Genomic DNA, 19,848 nt, shown 5'->3' on the forward strand with positions numbered 1-19,848 from the left:
CCAAAATCTCAGGCGATTTCTCCCTTTGCTGCTCCGTTTCCAGACTTCCTGTAGAAAGTCCTGTAGTGGCCGTTTTCTGGCTTCTTGTAGAAACTGTTTCGGTCTACTGTCACTGATCTCTCATGGTGTGTCTCTTCCTCCTTTTTTTCCTCTTCTTTGGTCTTTTCTGCCTCTGTTAGCTTGCTTCCTCATGCTCTGTTTTGGCTTTCTTCTCATCTTGTTTAGCTTCTGCCTTCTCTACTGTAGCCTTTTTTCTCTGTTCTGCCTTTGTTTTGCCCTCTGCTTGAATGATTTGTGCTCCCTCATCATTGGCTTTTTTGTTCACCTTCTTCAATGTGTTCTCCCATTATGAATCCTCATGGAATGGTGGGGGTGCTTTTTTATGTTTTAATTAGAAAAGAAAATGCTCAGGAAAACAATAATCAATCACTAAAATAGAAGACAACTGAATTTGGTGTTTTCTGAACCCAGGGAGGAGTTTCTCTTGTGTTCCTCAGAATACCAGATAGCAATAAGTCTCTTGTTTCTGTCACCCAGAATTCAACTGTCGGTTTATTGAGAGTACAATATTGTTTTTGCATAACTGAGCATAAGGGCACAAATTCTCCTCTTAACACATAGATACATATGTGAATTCAAGTTTTTGTGCATAGAGGGCGGCCTCTACTACAGCATATATCTTCTTTTCTTTTAAAAATGACAAGGAGATTTCAGAGTGCAGAGAAAGAACTTGGTAAAATACAGTGAAACATGCAGGCAATCTTTCATGTTTAGTTGAATACACAGGTAGAATGTTACTATCATTTTTTCAATTTGATGCCATGTTCCATTCACCATTTTGTACCAACAAATCATGCACAATGAAGTTTCCCTGATCCTACCTCATTTGGAGCTTGAAATTCGCCGAAAATCCCACATTTTCTTTCTGCATGGTTGTTTTCTGCGTTTCCTGTAGAATACTTCCTGTAGAAACGCCTGTAGGATGTCTCTGCGCCTCTAAACAATATGATATGCGGGATAATTTTGAAAACAGGTAGAAAAACTTAGTGGAGGACGATAGGTTAACCGATTGTGCACACTTCAGTTGAGAATGTGGAAAGTGCAGATGAACAACAATTCATAAGTTTTAGCTAAGCCACCTTTAATTGCTGCGTGATTTGCGTGAGAGAGTGAAGTCGCCAAGTGTACGTGGCCACATGCAACTGGAAGTGTTGTTCATGAACTATGTGTTTTCCCCCTGTAATCACTGCCGTGAATTGAACTGAAGTTTAACCGGCCAACACTTCCTGTTTTTTAAATTTCCACGTGAGTGAACTGTCCACGTGTACTGCGTGACTGCCGGCTGAACAATCAGCTTAACCTTGATAATTCGTGGCTTAATCCCACCATTCCATTAATTCATGCAGTTTTGAAATTAAATTTATGCAATAGAAGAATGAGATCAGTCACATACCTCGAAGTTGAATGGTTGCCGTGAGCTGCTGTGGCCTGTCATTGCTGCATGCATTGGTTTTTCTGATTGCATGTGGCTTGGATGCTAATCTTTGATTGTTTTTTTTCTTGTGCAGGTGTCCTCTGGCCGGATCTGAGCTGCATGCAATTGTTTCCACATTCAGATCTGCACCTTCAAGCTGCTGCTGCTGCATGGTCACAAAACCAGAACTTGTTTTCGCCATTGCTCTCAAACGGTAAACCGGATTGATCTGAAACTCGGTGAGCATGTTTCTATCATCATGATGCATCTCCCATAGAAAAATCGTGATCAATGGATGCACGGATTTCGAGAAAAATGGAAAATGGCTGAAGATTTCAGAGCTCGATTTCTCGGAAACCGTGCATCAGAATCGGCTGAAACTACTTGGGTAGGTTACCATCACTCACATGCATATCCCCATGAAATAGGTTTTCAAACGGATGCACGTTTATGGAGAAAATGCAAAAATGGCTGATGGTGATGGAGGCTGATTTCTTGGAAATCGTGCACCGGAACAGCATGAAACTGCTCAGGCATGTTGTCATCAACCTTGTACAATTCTCCATAAAACGGTTTGTCAAATGGATGCATGGTTTTCAAGTTATGGCAAAAACAAATTTTGTTCTATGGATTTTTGCTTCAAGGCCTTTTTCAAGTGTTTGCATGGAAGGAAAAACTGAGCTTGGGCTGTGATGCAGGTATGGAGATGATGGAGGAGGAGTTTGAAAAGTGTAGGATTCTTCTGAACCCTTGAGGAAGCTACCACGCTCTCCAAACCACTTTTTGAAATCCATGACTAGTTTCCCACAATTTCTACAGGAAGTTCCTGTAGAAGCACAATGAGAAGCACAAGGAGGTGGAAAAAATGATGGAGAAAGGCAAGGGATGGACACACAAGTGCTTGTAGGCCTAATCAACAAATTCCCACCATCAGATTCACTTTTGAAATTGGATTTGGCTCGTCCAAAGGTTCTACAAGATGTTTCCTGTAGAAATACAGAGCTTCTTGTAGAAGGCACAAGAAAAATTCCTTTAACCTTGATTTGAGTGCTCCTCCTGTCATGAAACGTCCTTCTTGCAACCTGCAATTAGCCAATAGAATTAGTTTTATTTTTCTTTTTCTTTTTTCTCTTTTTTTTTTGAAAAACAACTAGGGCGCCTCATGGAGGTTTTCACCCTAATTGCCTGCCTTGGGCGCCTCCAAGGGAGGTTTTCACCCAAAGATCTTTTTCTCTTTTCTCTTTTTTTTTCCAAACCCATTGACTGCCTCATGGAGGTTTTCAATCAATGAGCCAATCTAAGGCGCCTCCGAGGAGGTTTTCACCTTAGATTTCTATTTTCCTCTTTTTTCATTTTCTTTTTTTTTCTCTTTTTTTCTTTTTTTTTTCTACCCTACCCTACTTCAAAAACAAAATCATTTTCAAGTATAAGAATACTTCCAATGGAGCCATGTGCACATCGAGATTAGAGAAAAAATGATGTGAAGCTCGAAATGCATGCTTGGACAACTATCCGGACTTTAGAGACCAAATGATCTGACTTTGAAAGTACAAAACATAGCTGAGGAAGAGAGTACTGCTGCAACTTAGTGACTGCCTGGAACCATGCCTCAATATAGCTTTGATATCCTTGGTCCTTTTGCTGATCTAGATCATTCTTCACGTCACTTTCTATCATGACTTTCTCATCTTCCTCCTTTGGCTGATCTTTCTCTTGAGTACATGGAGGATTTGATGGTAACCATGAGGGAACTATCTCGATCTCTGATTCTGAGCTCTTTTCTTCATCAAGTGCAACCCATGGTTCTTTGATCTCCTCTTTTGAATCTTCTTTTGCTAGATGTGATCCTTCAATGCTTTCAAGATGATATCTTTTTTGCAATGTTTTTCCTGAGCTATGGTGAAGATCATTGAGCTCAAAAGGAGTCATTTGCACATGTTGTGCCTCAGCTTTGCAATTGGGTTGAGCTGCTCCATGGTATGGTTTTGGAAATGGTGGTACGGGTAGTTGAGTGGAGGTGTGAAATTGAGATGGAGATGGATGGCATTGTGGTTGGGTAGGCATTTGGGGTTGCCTTGGTGGAGGAGGAGGCGATGGTTGTGGATGAGCAGGTGGTGGAGGAAAATGAGTGGGATGAGAGTTGTACTGGGGCCTCCACTCCTGATAAGGTGCATTCCACTGAGGCTGTGGCTGAGCATAAGAGTGAAACGAATGAGCAACTGGTTGGGCATAATATGGATCTGTGAAGGAACAAGGAGGAGGTGTGAACCAAGAAGGATGAGCAGGGGGACCCCAAGAAGGCATGAAAGTGGCTTGATAGGGGTCATAATAGGTCTCGGATGTCCCTTGCAGTTCCTGCTGGTAAGATCTAGGTCCATGCGGCCAACTTTGGTTCATGTAATAGAGTGATTCAGTGGCTCCTTTGGCTCTCTGATATGCAGCTTTGAATCTGGGTAAGGAAGGGCACTGATCTGTAGGATGGTATTCTTCACAGACAAAACACACTTCTATGGAGTACAATGGACATTCGTTCCTAGGATGCTTTCTAGTGCACCTAGGACAAAAAATGACCAAAGCCCTCTTGGCTTCCTCTTGCTTCTGTTGGATCCGCAAGGTATCCATTTGCATGGCAAGAAACTGCCTCATATCACTCTTGAAATCTTTGATCTGATTTTCAAATTCATCTTTGGACAAGATGTTGCTCCCAATATTTCTGCTTGTAGCCATTTGCTCCAGAGGAATGTTTTCTTCTTCTTCTCCCCTAGAGGTTCTTTAAATATGCCTTGATGTCCACCCAAGGGTTCTTTAATCACAGCCATCGAAGAAGAGAGAATCTTGGCTGTGTGAAGCAGTGGGGGTGTTGTGCAATCATTTTTCTAACTTATCTCTACTCCTACAAGACATGAAATGAAATCTTTTTGGTTGATTTTTGCTTTTTTCTACTTCTACTTGCAAAACCGAAATAGATTGAACTGCAACTAACTATCTTGCTAAAATGACAATGCAGAATTGAAATGAAAGCAGGAAAGGACTAATCTACTTTGCTCAAATGAAATTGCAGGAATGGAAATGCTAGTCTACGCTTGCAGAATTGAAAGGCTAATCTACGCTTGCAGTAATGAAATTGCAGAATTGAAATGCTAATCTATGAAAGCAGGAAATGCTAATCTATGAAAGCAGGAAATGTCTATGCTACTTTTGCAGAATGGAAATGAAATAAACTACTGAGCAGAAGGCAAGAGTAAGAAAATAGAAGAAAAGCGACAATCACCAATACTCTGACGCTTCCCCGGCAACGGCGCCAAAAACATGGTGGGCTCCAGTATTGTATAAATAATGCTACAACTCCTGGAGCTTCCTATCTCTAATTTTATCAACCCGGTAGTTCGTAACAAACTTGGAAGCGACGGTGCTGTATGCACAAGTACTAGCTCTTGCCGCAGCTGTCACTTGGTCAGCTGGCACAAGTCCGCTAAGAGCTTAAGCCAACTTCTATGAGCTCTTAGAAGAAGCTTTTTAATTGATGGATGAAAGCTAACTCAAAGGAAGCTAATCTACTTGCGGAAAGAAACTGAAAGCCAAAAAGAAATACAAACCCTAGCAAACCCTAATTCTACTAACTAGTCCTACTGATGCAAAAAGGAGAATGCAAACTACGAGAAGAGATGCCTTACTTCTAGGAAGGTAAAATGCATGTGTCTAAGTTATTACTATCTGAAGAAAACATATTTTTGTATTTTTGCTTAAGTTGTTGAAATTATCATGCATGTGCTTCTAACTAGTTCTCCACTGTGCAGGGATGGATCAAGGGATGAAATGCTTTGGGAAAGGTTGGGATGGTACAGAGAGGGTCTAAGGGATCCCTAACATTCTTTCTGAGAGTTTCACAAAGTCTGGATGACATGCAACCGTGTTTATGAACTTCTACAGGAAGTCTGCAGGGGTTTCTACAGGATGTTCTGCAATTCTTCTACAGGATGTTTCAAAATGGGATGTTTGAGGATGGATGGTTGATGGAGGATGCATGGATGGTTATGGAGGTAGGATGGGGGTCTGAAGTGACCCAGGAACTGATGGATGGAGTGGTGAGATGATGTGGAAGGCTGAATTGCATCAACGAAGGTGTAGGCAATGGAAAAGCAAGAAGGTAGGGTTTCGTGGCAAAAGAGCAAATGGGAGATGAGAAAACAGACTTGGTGATGGAGGAGCTGATCTGGACGAGGCTCAGATGAATGAGGAGGTGATGAAGGTGATAGAGATGCCCTGCACAATGCTCATTCAAACGAATCAATGAATCCTTGCAAACAAACCAAGTCCTAGCTAACTTGATCCAACTGTCAATGAAATGAATAAACAACAGCTTTGTTTGGAAAGAGAACCATGTACATCACGTGAGTAAGAACATTAAAAAAGATCTAAATGCATGACAAACTCCTACCAATCAATTCTAACCATAAAAAGCTAATTTAACCATCACAAACAACTAAAATAACAAAGCAAGATCTAAGAGCAGATTTCATTTTAAGAACGCAGCAAACACATAAAGATAAACAAGGGAGGTACTGAGCGCTTGAGATGGGCCCAACCCCAAGAGCTACAGCCTCCCAAGAGAGATTTAGAGCTGGTGCAAAGCTGGATTCATCTTTATTAATCAAGAATGAAGAGTTACATCAAAACTGTCCACAAGAAGAACTTGAAAATGAGCTGACAGCAAAACTAATCTATGGCCTAAGAATCGAACTACAAAATGACTACAACAAGACTATGAAATGACTAACTATTGGCTACAAAAATTACTAACCACTAGCTAACCAAAATGAGGCCCTAAGCCTTCTTATTTATACAATTTGAGGACCCAACAGTCCTCCTAAAATTTAGGGACTTGGCTGCCCAAGACTTGTAGTTAACAATAGTCCTACTTGACTTGCTTGGCTGCCCTTATGCTCATTGATTTGGTGGCCTTTGAACTCCGAGCTGATGGTGGAGAATTTGAGGTAAGGGCACATAAATGAGGGGGACACCTTCCTACAAATCCTCTAGCTTGTTCTCCCACGAATTTGGCTGCCAAGTGCTCATTAAGACCTTCAATTTTGTCTCCAAGTTGACCAAAAAGGCTACACAAAGCACCCATTAGACTTGTTGGCATAATGACTAACCAAATTCACTCTATTAACATAAATATAATCAAAAACATGCAATAAACTAATGAGAATGGTGGATTAAGTCAAATTAGGAGGTTGAATGAGCCCAAATAATTGTACATTTTTGGGGCTCATCACTTCCCGATCCCGAGTGCTTATGTTGTCTATCTCAAAGCAGCAAAATGATGCTTTGGCAAGGAATAAAGATTACGGGATTCCACAGGTGTGGAATAACAAGGCTAATGAACAACCTAGTAGTTCGACAACAACTTTGACCAAAGTTGTGCCACCCATCATTCCTGAACAAATGATAAAGTCGCCAAAGTGAGTAGTGCACAAATCGACATTTAATCCTCGTGCAAAAATAGCACAGAATTATAATATAATAGAGGACCTGGCCCAATCGCCGTCCACTATGTCGACACTTGAGGTACCGCAAAATTGCCTCTCCCAAGAGCAAGCTTTATTATCAGCAATAGGTGGGATTGACCCAATGGATTCCAATCTTGTGGCCTTTAATCATAAAGGATATGACCCTCAGTTACCAGCTCAACTAGCTTTCCTTATTCAAGTGAAAGCCCTCAACAAAACTGTTCATCGAACAATTATTGATGAGGGGGCATCTACATGTATTATGTCGATGAGTTGCTGGAAAAATTTAGGATCTCCAACCTTGTCGCGGTCTGCGACGACGTTAAAAGCATTTGATTGAAGGACATATACCCCATATGGTATCCTAAATAACTTGAAAGTTGAGCTAGGAGGGAAAACAGTAGAAATAGATGTTGAAGTCATAGATGGGAATCTTGATTACAACGTCCTACTAGGAAGACCATGGATATATGCCATGGCAGTTGTTGTGTCGACCTATTTCAGAAAGATTGCATTTCCCTTTCAAGGAGGGATTACAATTGTCGATCAGCAAAACTTCCTCCCCAATGGTTCTCAAGTTAATGGAAGCATTCCAATGATCCATGGAAGCAATCATTCGCTCCAAAATATCGGAGTAGGTCTCCTAAAAGACCCTGCCTTAATGGGTACTTTTGCCCTACCGCCTCCGAGTAATCTGGCGGAAGTGGCCACAGTGGAATATGAAACCTTCTTTATCTAATGGATTTGGACTCCGAGGACGGTCCTTATCTGTATCAACCTCATTAAAAAATGAAACAACCCCCCTTTCCAAATCTCAAAGGTAAACCTTCATTCCAACCACTAAGTTGAATGCAATGAAGCTTGGGGGGATGCACCTCGATTTGCGTTATTATGTTGGGGGCATGCAAACTTATCACTAGCAGTGTTACTGCAGGGTTCAAGCTCGTTAAAAAATAAACCTGCATCGAGCAGTTTTAGCACATAGCTCATGCTCGTTAAAAAATAAACATAAGACCGAGCAAGTGTTTCAATCCGCGTTTAAGCTTGTTAAAAAATGAACTATCCTCCGGTAAATAACCACCGTGAATGTAACATTATCAGCCATTAAAGCCTTGGTCGTGTTTGCACCGTCACCTCCACTTTTCCATTGTCCGATCATTCACCTCCATTTGATTGTTTACCCATTTTGAGGAACAGCTGCGAAGAGTGATTTCACTAGCCATCCTTGTGACACTGCCGTGCTTGGAAAATTCCAACCCTTACCTGGAATCAGCTGCTACCCATTTTATCACTCGTTCCTCAAAAGACGAGTCTTCTTTAAGCTCTTTTCATCTGACTCGTAAAATGTGAAAAGATTGCCAAGTTTTGGCCTTCCAGCTCGTTAAAGCAACCGGAAGTTCTATCCCTCCTCTAGATTTTAATCTTTTTGGACCTGAGGGATTATTGCACAAAAAGATCGAGCGCTTGTTTTGTTCGGCTCGTTAAAACTATCGAAAATTCATCCCTTCTGTATTGTTTTATACTTTTTCGGACTTAAGGGATTAGATGATGAAAAAGGAACTTTGGAGTTACCTTTACGTACCTTTTCAGACTCTCTAAAAATGAAAAGGACCGAGTTATCTTTGTCGTTAGACTCGTTAAAAAGATTAATAGCGACAAACTTGTGTTTAGGTGAGAACGAGTTTCACTATCGCTAGGCTCGTTAAAACATAGCGATGGGTTTGCCCGAAGGGAAAATTATAGAACAAGCATATGTTATCCTCCTCAAGCTTGACAAAAATAAAGAGGTACTGGTCAGCAATGACTGGGGAAAAATTGGGAAGAAACTCAAAGAACCTTTATTGGTAGCAAGTCGCTCTTGAACATGACACTTCCACTCTGTGCCTGAGTCGGGTTGGGTTGTTTCATTCATCGGTCACATCACCATGGTCTTGCCATACCATCCACCTTTGGGGTAAATGCTACCAATCCATCATATAAGTGTCGCCGACATGTTCAAGAGAAGTCATCCAGAGAAGTCACCCGTGTCCCATCCACTACCATACATTATACTTCATTCTTTCATGACCGCCACCCTGAACCATATATCATCAGATCGTTTTCACCTCCATCAAAATCATTTGCTCCGTTCCGTGTCATTGATGTGGGATTCATTAAGGCCCTCCTTTGACAGATCGCTTCTTGCCGACATCAGCTCATTATCCAAGAAGTTGATCTAGGAACACCCCTTCAGTACTTTGAAGCTTGCATGCCTCAATGGCAAGTTTCTCACTTCCGGCGACAGGTATACATCAATGAACTTCGACCGAAAGATTTTGCGTGGTGTTCGACGCCAAGTCCTTTATTCACACCACGTGAATTGTACTGCAGTACCTTGAGGGTCATCATCATTATCGGTGATTCCTCTCGCGCTTGCTAACAGTTTACATCATTGACTGGTAATCAAGCGATGTCTTTCCATGTTCGACTTCAAAACATTTCTCACATGGATCGACTTGTACTTCGAGTGAAGATCAGACGAGATTGAAGACCCCGGATCTAGTTTCATCCATCCGGGCTGCGATATATATTCAGGAAAAAATAAAAACATTGACATGTACAACGTTGCAGCACAGATAATCATCCTACCAAAAGGATGATGACTTCATCATAATCATCAGTCTACCATCAGACGATTGTCTGTCCTATGTACATAAAAATGAATTTATAAAGCTGAGCATGGGAATGCCCGCCTCAGCTAGATCATGAAAATAGTATGAAGATGATGTATTGTATTGTATCTTATTACAGGTCTCCTCCCAGCATTGAAAGAACTTCGGATCCTCCTAATAAAGCATTTCACCCGATAAACGGCCTCATACTTTAGGGGGAAACTGTTATAGACATTTTTGTGCCTTACAACTTTGAGCATGAAATGTCCATAATCCAAGGGATCCAAAGTCCCTAAAAGTGTTGTTCCTACCCCTAAAGGAACAAGGTCAACCAATGACAACTTCTCCGAGAAGTTCTCCACCAGAAACTACTCAGAATCAGTCAAATCAGGATCATTTCAAGTGCTCCACTAGCTGCCTGCATTGCAAAGCACCCCAGTACACTAGCTAGGTGCGTTGCAATGCACCTAAATGCACTACCAGGGTGCTCTGAGCGGGAAATGCCAAATGGCAGTGTCATTCCGCAAGGTGGACAGACAATGGAAGCTTCCAGAATCTTCCTCAATGACACTTGCCTCACTGAGTTCGACCAAGGATGAGTAAGAGGCTCTCAGCCTCCAAGTGGAAGCAAGAACTGACAGAGAGAAGCCACAAGTCAAAACATAAGCTGACTCATCCTCTCTGCTTACATCTATATATGGATCCCTCATCCCAGAGATCCAGAGGCTGGAATTTTGTACTTTGCAGAGAATTGCTGTTGGTTTTATGATTGAGATTAGTGCATTGGGTGATTTATGCTTTGTTGGAGGTGAGGAAGGGATTCCTTTGCTGGGAGGTAGATGCTGGATCAGGACTCACTTGGTTGTATCTCCTCTTGGACTTTCTTATTATATCAATAAAACTATTTGAGTTTCTCCTACATGCTTGTGTATCAATGATGTTTTGTTATGTTTGCATGTTTAGCTTAAATCTGATCCTAAGCTATTTATGAATGTAAATCTATGTCTTTGTGTAGTTTTCCTCTTCTGTGATCTTGCAGGAACTTGGTGAAGCTGGGCAAGTAAGGGAGCAGGCAGCGGGAAGCAAACAAAGAGGAGAGAGAGTGGATCAACAAACTAGTGCAAGACACAGGTTAGTTCATCCTTCCTCTTCATTTACGTTTCATAAAGAAGAATACGAAAATAGTTTTCCTTGTTTGTTGCTAAGGCACTATCACACCTTAGAGTGGGATAGGGGCGTTCTGAATAGATACTTTTCCCAACAACAGCAGGGTCTCCTTTTGAAGGGGCACATTGTTTTCTCAAAGATCTCCTCATCAATCTCTTCGAAGGGCCAAGGGTCTAAATTATAGGTTTCTTCTCCTCCTTACATGTCAGCTTCTTGGAGTGGGGCTTCTTGACCTTGGTCTTTGGAGCTTTACTAGACATCGGGATTGGTAACTTCTTCTTTTGGCCAGAATTCTTCTTAATAGCCTTGCCATTTTTCTCTAATTGCTCCATCGTGCCTTCTCTTTGAAATGCTTCCAAAAAATCCTTCAACATCATTCCATTTTCTTCTAATTCTCTCTTAACTAAAATTGCAATCATACCGTAGTGGAATAGTTTAAAACCTATTTTATGTTCTTGACTCTTCTAGGCACTTTTTAACATTTTCTCCAGACTCTTCAACAAAAAATAAGGGAATTTGACTAACTTACATGAATCAAAGTGAAGTAGTAGGTAGATGTGGCATAGGAAGGTCAGCGAATACCTCCCTTCACAGGTGAGGAATTTCTGAAAAATATATGATAGGTGCTTCCACTTTTCCATCATGGCTCCATACTCGATTTCCCCCTTCTTAAACCATTGTTATTGACATGTGGTTACTATCCCCATAGCTTGGGATATGCACTGTTTAGTGACTTGAAATTCCAAGGACCCAACTCTAGTAGTGTTTCCATCAAAGGTGCGAGCAAATTCAAGCATGACAGTCGAGTCATACTCGTCGAATTTAAGTAGAAAGGGGAGGATTACCAACTCCTGCAACAAGGGTAGATTGTCCTTGTACTCAACTATTCACTCCATCTCCTTCGCAAACCATGGTTCTATACGAACAAGTGCCATAACGCCTCAAAAAATACACCGGTTTCCTGCAGTTTTGAAGAGTGCCAATCCAAAAAAATAAATCTAGGATATGTTTTGGGAAATTCACAATTACCAAATTCACTACATGCTCCTATATCAACGATCTCAACAGTCATGCCTTCATTTATGAAAAATTTGGTCTTAGAAAGTTTGCAGGTACGGGTATGATTCTGAGTTAAGTGGAGAAATGATGACTAGTAAGGGTGGTGGTTATAGGGAGAATTGAAAAAAAAAAGGTATGATATGATATCGGTTGAATCGTTAATAATTGGCAGGGGTTAAAATTTAATTATGGAGACGTTTCACACATATGTCGATCACGTCATGACTTTGCATGGGGTATATATAACACTTAAATTAAGATAAGGTTTAATGTCTATAATGCCTTTGTACTTTAGAAATGTCATTCCTATTAAGAAATGATAAAATAAAAGTCTAATTGAATATACAATTTTTGATTGCATGTCATAATTCAAAGTGATGCATCCATTTTATTCTCATGAAAAGGTTCCTGTGCTGAACATAATCCCTATTCCTAGACCATATACTCGTTGTTGAGCATGAATTCCGACACTAGGGGCATGCATTATTGTACTATAATGCATATTCTTGTACCAAGGAGTCATGTGGTTCCTGCACTAAAATACTTGCTCTCGTATTAAGGAATATTGTTGTTCCTATATTGAAATACATGTTCCTACATTCAAGAGTGCACTACAGCATGTATTCTTGTACCAAGGAATACTATGGTTCCTACACCGAAATACTCATTCCTGCACTCAAAAGTGTTGCAGCTTACTTAAAAGAGGTCTCTTACAAAAATATAATATACAGGATGGATCTGAAAGATTTGTAGAAGTTCAAAGTTTTATTCGCCAATTATTGGTGTTATCGTGCTCTTCTTGATTTGATCCATAAATTCTTTGATGGCTCATTAGATCCTACAATCAAACTCATGAAGGAAGAGAGAAGCGAGACAAGGGTAATTTTTTTTTAGAATGGGAAGGAAGTCATCAGGATATCCAAGAGTGAGACCAACCAAGAGGGACATAAGGAAAAGGGATAGGGAAAAATTTCTAGGGAAAAACTTATTTTTGAAGAAAGGGATGGTTAAACTCAATAGGAAAAAAGGAATATTTTTTAGAGGAACATTATGAAAGAGGAATAAGAAGAAAGGCATAGTTTCACCTCTAATTCTGTCAAATATTTCCAAAACAAAAATAACTACAGCGAGAATTGAGTGTTTCTTAGACAAGATTTTCCATGTCGACTGTCCCGAACTTGGATAAGGGCTTGGTTCCTCTAATCATTCACCTGCACCAAAACTTTCACAAATTCCTACCTCTTCTCATTGACAGTTAACATTTATGAAGTTTAGATGACATTCCCGTTTTATTAGAGATTGATCATCCTACTATCATGCTAATTTTTAGGCTGATCCTTCTGTGATCATGTTAGTAAACTAATTTTCATAACCACAAGAAAAATAATTTTATTTTTTATTTTTTTGTCATCATTTTTTTCTTCTATTTACTGGAAAAAGAAAAATCATATTTGCAATAGGTTTGCATGGTCACCTACTATCCTTAGTTTAGATTACTATTCTACTCGCTGCATAAGGTCTTCCTTTGTGAGGGGTTGAAAATATACTTTAAGTCTATTCCCATTCACAAGGAATCACAGGGGCTTCACTCAATGAACATTTGACATATCACGTGCATTTGTGGCATATTAAACAATACCCTTAATTTGACTATGTATTGGAAAATATCTCTAAGAATCACATTATTTAACCCCCTACCATTACAAACCCAATACACCTTCCCAATTTAAAAAAACCTTTTTCATTAACATTTTTTATGCCCCTTTATATTTTTTCATTAACTTTGAGCTCCATTTTTTATACCTGCCAATATAAAAACCATTTATCCCCTATATATCCCCCAATATATTATGTCATTTTTTCCTCAATATAAATCCCCCAATATGAATGCACGTGGTATGGTTTTTCTTCCCCGGTGAAGCCCCCGTGCAAGGAATACTAATTCTCACCCATCAATAGTTTTTATTTCTACTACCCCATTTTCAAAAACTTTAATCACTTCATAAGGCCCCATCTAGCATGTATTTAATTTTCCTTTAAAGTGTTTAAATCTATAGTCATAGTGGAGTACCCAATCACCTGGTTGGAACTGCTTCTTCTTGATCCACTTTTCATGCCACTTCCTGAGTCCTTGTTGTACTAACACATTATGTTGAATAACATCCCTTATAAACTCATCCAACTCATTTAATTGAAATAGATGTTGATGTTGTGCTTGTGCGAGATCTAGCCCCAATTGGACTACAATTCAGAAAGTTTTCATCTGGAATTCGATCAGAAAAAGTACGTGTTTCCTATATACTAGCTCATATGGTGTATGCCATGTACTATTCCTATAGGTGGTTCGATAAGCCCATAGGGCTTCAGGTAACCTACTGGCCCAATCCTTTCTATGCAAATTTATTGTTTTGGTAAGGATGACTTCGATCACCTTGTTAGTAGATTCCACCTATCCATTTTCTTGGGGATGGTACGATGTAGATTTCCTGTGCTGAATTTTATATTGATTAACAATCTCTCTAGGAACACGAAATCTAGTGAAAATTTCATTAAACAAAAATTCAACAATAACTTTTCAGTAGTGAAAGAAACAACTTTAGCCTCTACCCATTTTGTAACAAAATTTGTACAAACTAAGATATGGTTTTAATGTAAAGATGTTGGATTTATTGGTCCTACAAATCAATAGCCCATTTTTCAAAGGGCTCAATCATAACCTAAGGAAATAAAAGCATTTCATTGGCTTGGACAGGCTGGCCCATTCGCTGACAGCTATCACATCACTTGACGTATTGTTTGGCATCCTTAAACAAGGAAGGCCAAAAATAGACAACTCGTAAGATCTTATATGTAGTTCCCTTGTCAGTGAAATGGCCCCCATAAGGTTCATCATAGGCAGATTTTAGAATGTCACACACTTCTTCATCTCTTACACATCTACAAATTGTAATATCTAGTCTGGTGTAAAAGAGGTCCCCTTGGATCCAGTAATATGAAGCACTTTTTTGGATGATATTCCGTTTTTCACGAGTGGATAAGTGAGGTGGTGTCTTTCCTGTGACTAAATAATTGTCTATGTTAGAAAACCATGGGGAGTTTGTTGACATAGCGAAAATATGTTTGTCAAGGAAATCATCATCAACAAGAATTACTTCACCATGATTATTCAATCTAGAAAGATAATCAACTACAACATTAGATTTTCATAGCCTATCAATAATAGTAAAATTGAATTCCTATAAAAGAAAGTAACCACCTAGTCACTTTACCACTAGTTAATGGTTCATTCATTAAGATTTTTATAGAAGAATGATTAGTGTGTACAAATAATTTGTATCCTGTAATATAGTGCCTAAATTTATTTATAGAAAAAATCACAGCTAAAAACTCCTTCTCAGTTACTGTGCAGTTTAGTTCAACAGTTGATAAGTTTTTACTGATGAAGTAAATAAAATAGGACTTCTCATTCTCTTCCTATCCTAAAGTTGCGTCAATGGCAATATCTCAGGCATCAGAGAAAATATGGAATGGAAGGGACCAGTTAGGTCCTCTCAAAACTGGTGCCTATACTAACTTTTCATTTAATGTTTCAAAAGACTATTGCCAAGATGTGGACTAAGAGAACTCACTATCCTTAGCTAAAAATAGGAAAAGGGAGGTATTTATCCTAGAAAAATTCTTAATGAATCTTCGGTAATAGCCCGCATGCCCTAGGAATCCTCTCACTCCCCTTTGTGTTTTGGGTGCAAAAAGATGCAAAATAACTTTTATTTTAGCTGTGTCTACCTTGGATACCTTTGTTAGAAATCAAATGACCAAGAACCACTTTGGCTTTGCACATTAATATACATTTTTTATCACTCAAAGCAATGTGAGCTTCTTGGCAACGAAATAGAAATTTTCTAAATTTTTGAGGGCTTCTTGGAACGAATCACCAAATATTGAAAAATCATCCATGTAAATTTCTACACACTCGACATCAACAAAAATATCCAAAACTTCCCTTTGAAAGGAAGTTGGGGCATTACACAGCCCAAAGGGAAGCACTCGGTAGGAAAATGTCCCCCATGGGCATGTGAAGGTGGTTTTGTTTTTATCCTTGAGTGCGATTTGAATTTGGTTATATCCACTAAAGCCATCTAAAATGAAAAATACTTTTTACCAGCGAGGGTATCTAACACCTGATCAATATAAGGAAGGGGAAAATAGTCCTTGAGAGTATCTTTATTCAATTCTATATAATTGATACAGACATGCCGTCTCCCATATGTTTTCGGAACTATCACCAATGGCGAGACCCATTGGCTATCAGATATAGGATAAATGAAATAAGCTCTACGAGTTTTTTTAATTATTCCTTCACAACTTCTCTTAGCACAAGGTTCATGCGTCTTTGGGGTTGTTGAACAGGTCGGGCTCCCTCATGAATGTAAATATGATGAGTGCAAGTTTCAGGAGGTATGCCTTTCATGTACTCATAACTCCATGCAAAGGCATCAAGATGATCTCGCAATAGACTAACAAGTTGCTCTTGTTGGGATGGAGCCAAGTTTGCGCTGATGTATAAGGATTTGCCTTGACTAATCTCAACAAGAGTGGCCTTGGGCTCAATAGTATACGGAGGTGCTACTAGAGTATGTGATGAAGAAGGTTGAGAACTGTAACTCCCTTGAAAATCTAGACTGAAGATTTGACGAAGATTTTGAAAATTTGGCATTGTATCTAGATTATTCAAGAAGTCTTGTATCTCCCCCTCCTGGGTTGAATCGGTATGATGGTGGATCAAAGAAACAAATTGAGTCTCCTCATCACTACTGTGATAGTCTATCCATAAGGTATCTCAGAGCTCCTGAATAGATCTAGCAGGTGGATACAAGGTGAATTTATTCCTAGCATCTCCATGGGAAATATACATATCATCAGAGCGACAACCAATATAAGCATTAGCTGTGGCAAGCCATGGTCATCCCAAAATCAAGGGATGTCCACCAACAGGATTTTTTGGCTAAAGCATAATAAAATATGTGGAGTAGTCCCAAGAATCAATTGAAACAACCACATCATCCAACGCACCTTCTGGCTTTATCTTAGATCTGTCTGCAAGTTCAATCATAGTAGGGGTAGGAAAAATATAGGTCAACCCAAGTTGATCCATGGTTTTACTGGTCATAACATTAATGGCCGCCCCTAGGTCTATTAACACATTAGGGACAAGGATATCACCTATCTAGACAAAAACAACTGGGTTTCCAAGATCAATATATTTCTCCATTTACGTACATCCAGTCATTAACTCAACTTCTCTTCCAATAGACTAAATGGTCTGATGTTCTACTCTTTTCCTTCTTGAATTCTTAAGACAGAGTTCCCTAATTAATTTTGTACAGATGGGGATCTCTTTAATAACTTGAAGCAAACATACCTTTATGCAAAGATTCCTAAGCTCGGAAGCCATACTAGACTCAGGAGTGGGGTCATTTTTCTCCATGATAATCACTGTGGACTATTAATTTTTTTTTATTTTTTATTTTGGTTTTATTACCCTTCTCGATCTTAATTGAAGCTGATGGATCCCAACCAGAAAGTTCTAATATATGGGAGAAGGGAGTGTTCCAGCGGAATGAATAAATTGTATCGCCTTATTATTAGGATTTGTTACTTGATCCAGGTGGATATTGGTGGCCACCTGCCAAGTCCACCTGGACCCCCACCATTGTCTTTCTCAACATTTTCAGTTTCCTTAATTGTAGCACAACTTACTATTTTTAGCAGTTTTTCGGGTCCTGAACTTCCGGAGCCGTTTTGAGGCCCTAAACGACGTTTTTTGGGGAATCCGGGGGCAACATGGGTCCATGGAATGGACTGATGTTGCCCGTTCCAACAATGATAGTGCTCGGATAGATATTTCTAATGAGCTATTGTACGCGTCAAATGGAGATCATACGCCAAAGTTACGACCCCGGGAAGTTGGTGTACCAATTTACCCCAAACGGGGCCCACAGTTTGGGCGTTTCATCTCCTAGGGTTAGGTTTTGGAATGTTAAGGGTTTTTCCATTGTTTCTCAACAATAAATAGGCCTTTGAGCCTCATTGTAACACAGTTCAGAGGCATGTAGCCATCACATCCCTTCTCAGAGATAGCTACCATCGCCCTAGCTGGTTTATGTCCATTTCTGGTTGTAAGCATATTTCAGTATTTTCCATTAATGAAATGAAGTATTATTTCCACTGCATCTTTGTGTATATGGTTATCTCTGTAATTTGTTGCGTTCCTGTTTAAATCCGGATCAGTGGTATCAGAGCGGTCTGCTTTTTCTCTGTTTTTCTTTGCATGTCCCCAACAAGGTCGGGATATAAGGAGTTAGGGCTTGAACTGGTTGAACCTTTGCAAGACCAGCCTCGCAAATCCCGACGGCCTCCCATGGCGGACGAGAAGAAAGACGAGGGGGCAGGAGATCCCATCAAAATCTTGCTCGAAGAAGCCCTCAAGCGACAACGGAACGCGATGATGGACAGCTTTGCCCAGATCCTTCAGCGGCTACCCAGAAGCGGCGCATCGGCTTCCAGCAGCTCCTCTGGAAACGCCACACCCTTTAAGGTACAAGTTAATTTTGAAATCCCCATATTCGAGGGTCAGATAGACGCTGATGCCGTAGATAAATGGTTAAATCTGCTAGAGGGTTATTTTTCTGTTCATGAATTTTCGAGTCGGGAAAAGATTGTTTTTGCTCTTCTCAAGGCAGCCCCCCACGTCAAGGACTGGTGGGAAACCTACTGCGAGCAGAAGGATGAAAGTACTGGCTCACTATTTTCAGCCGCACCCACCTGGGATTCATTCCGGGATGCCATCAAGGAGCAGTACTACCCTGTCGGAAGCTATGAGGATGAATACATAAAGTGGACCACGCTGTGGCAGGGAAGGGACCAAGACGTGCCGGAGTTCACCAATATTTTCCATACCCTTCGCACAAAGTTGGGTATCAAGGATTCAGAGCAACATTTGATACTCAAATACCGTGGCTGCCTGCACAAGTACATCCAGGAAGAAATACAATTCCTAAACATCCCCTCGCTCGGCGCAGCATACCGATATGCCGTCAAGGTCGAGCAGAAGCTTAAACAAAAGAAGCGAGACTTTGGATCTGCGAATCCAAAGCAGGGGAAAGGTGCCCCTAAACAATAGAACAAAGGACAGAGCCAAGGCGGGACAGCCCAAGACAACCAGCCGAAGCTGCAAGCAAAGAACAACACTGCGAAGCCGAGAAAGGACACTGGAAAATGGTGCGAGTTCCATAAGAGCTCCACTCACAACACAAGTGAGTGTCGGGCCAAGCAGTCACTGGTGGCTGAGCTAAAGGTTTTAGAATCAGAGTCATGTTACGACTCTGAGTCAGAACCCGATAAGAGGTATGAAAAAGGGAAGCAGATCATTGATGCGGATCCCAGCGCCACTGTTGCTACCGCAAAGATCCAGAAAAATGAACCCGAAGATCCAGAGGAGGAGGAGCGTCTCTTCCACTCCCAGATGTGGGTAAAGGGCTCCCCGATACAGTTCATTGTTGATAGCGGGAGTCAAAAGAACCTCATTTCGGCAGAGGTCGTGAAGCGGTTGGGCTTACCGACCACAGCACATCCACAACCATACACCATTGGGTGGCTTCACCAAGGGCGAGATCTTCGCGTGAGCCAGCAGTGTCGCCTTCCATACAACATCAAGCCCTTCACGGATGAGGTATTGTGTGACATTGCTCCCCTTGAAGTTTGTGATGTATTACTAGGACAACCATACTTGTGGAAGCGACATGCTGTGTATGAATCAAGGCCCCGTGCTGTTATTATTACATTGGGAAATAAGTTGTTCAGGATACCAGAGGTAGCACCACCTGCCGCCATCTCTTTGATTACTGCAAAACAATGCAGTAAGATCATTTCCAAAACCAGGAAATTTGTTTTCCTGATGATACGCCCTCAAGGGAAGAAGAAG

Source organism: Pinus tabuliformis, chromosome 1_1 (assembly GCF_031772625.1).
Source record: "Pinus tabuliformis cultivar Carrire ecotype Pingquan chromosome 1_1, CPIR1, whole genome shotgun sequence".
Classification (NCBI taxonomy): Eukaryota; Viridiplantae; Streptophyta; class Pinopsida; order Pinales; family Pinaceae; genus Pinus; species Pinus tabuliformis.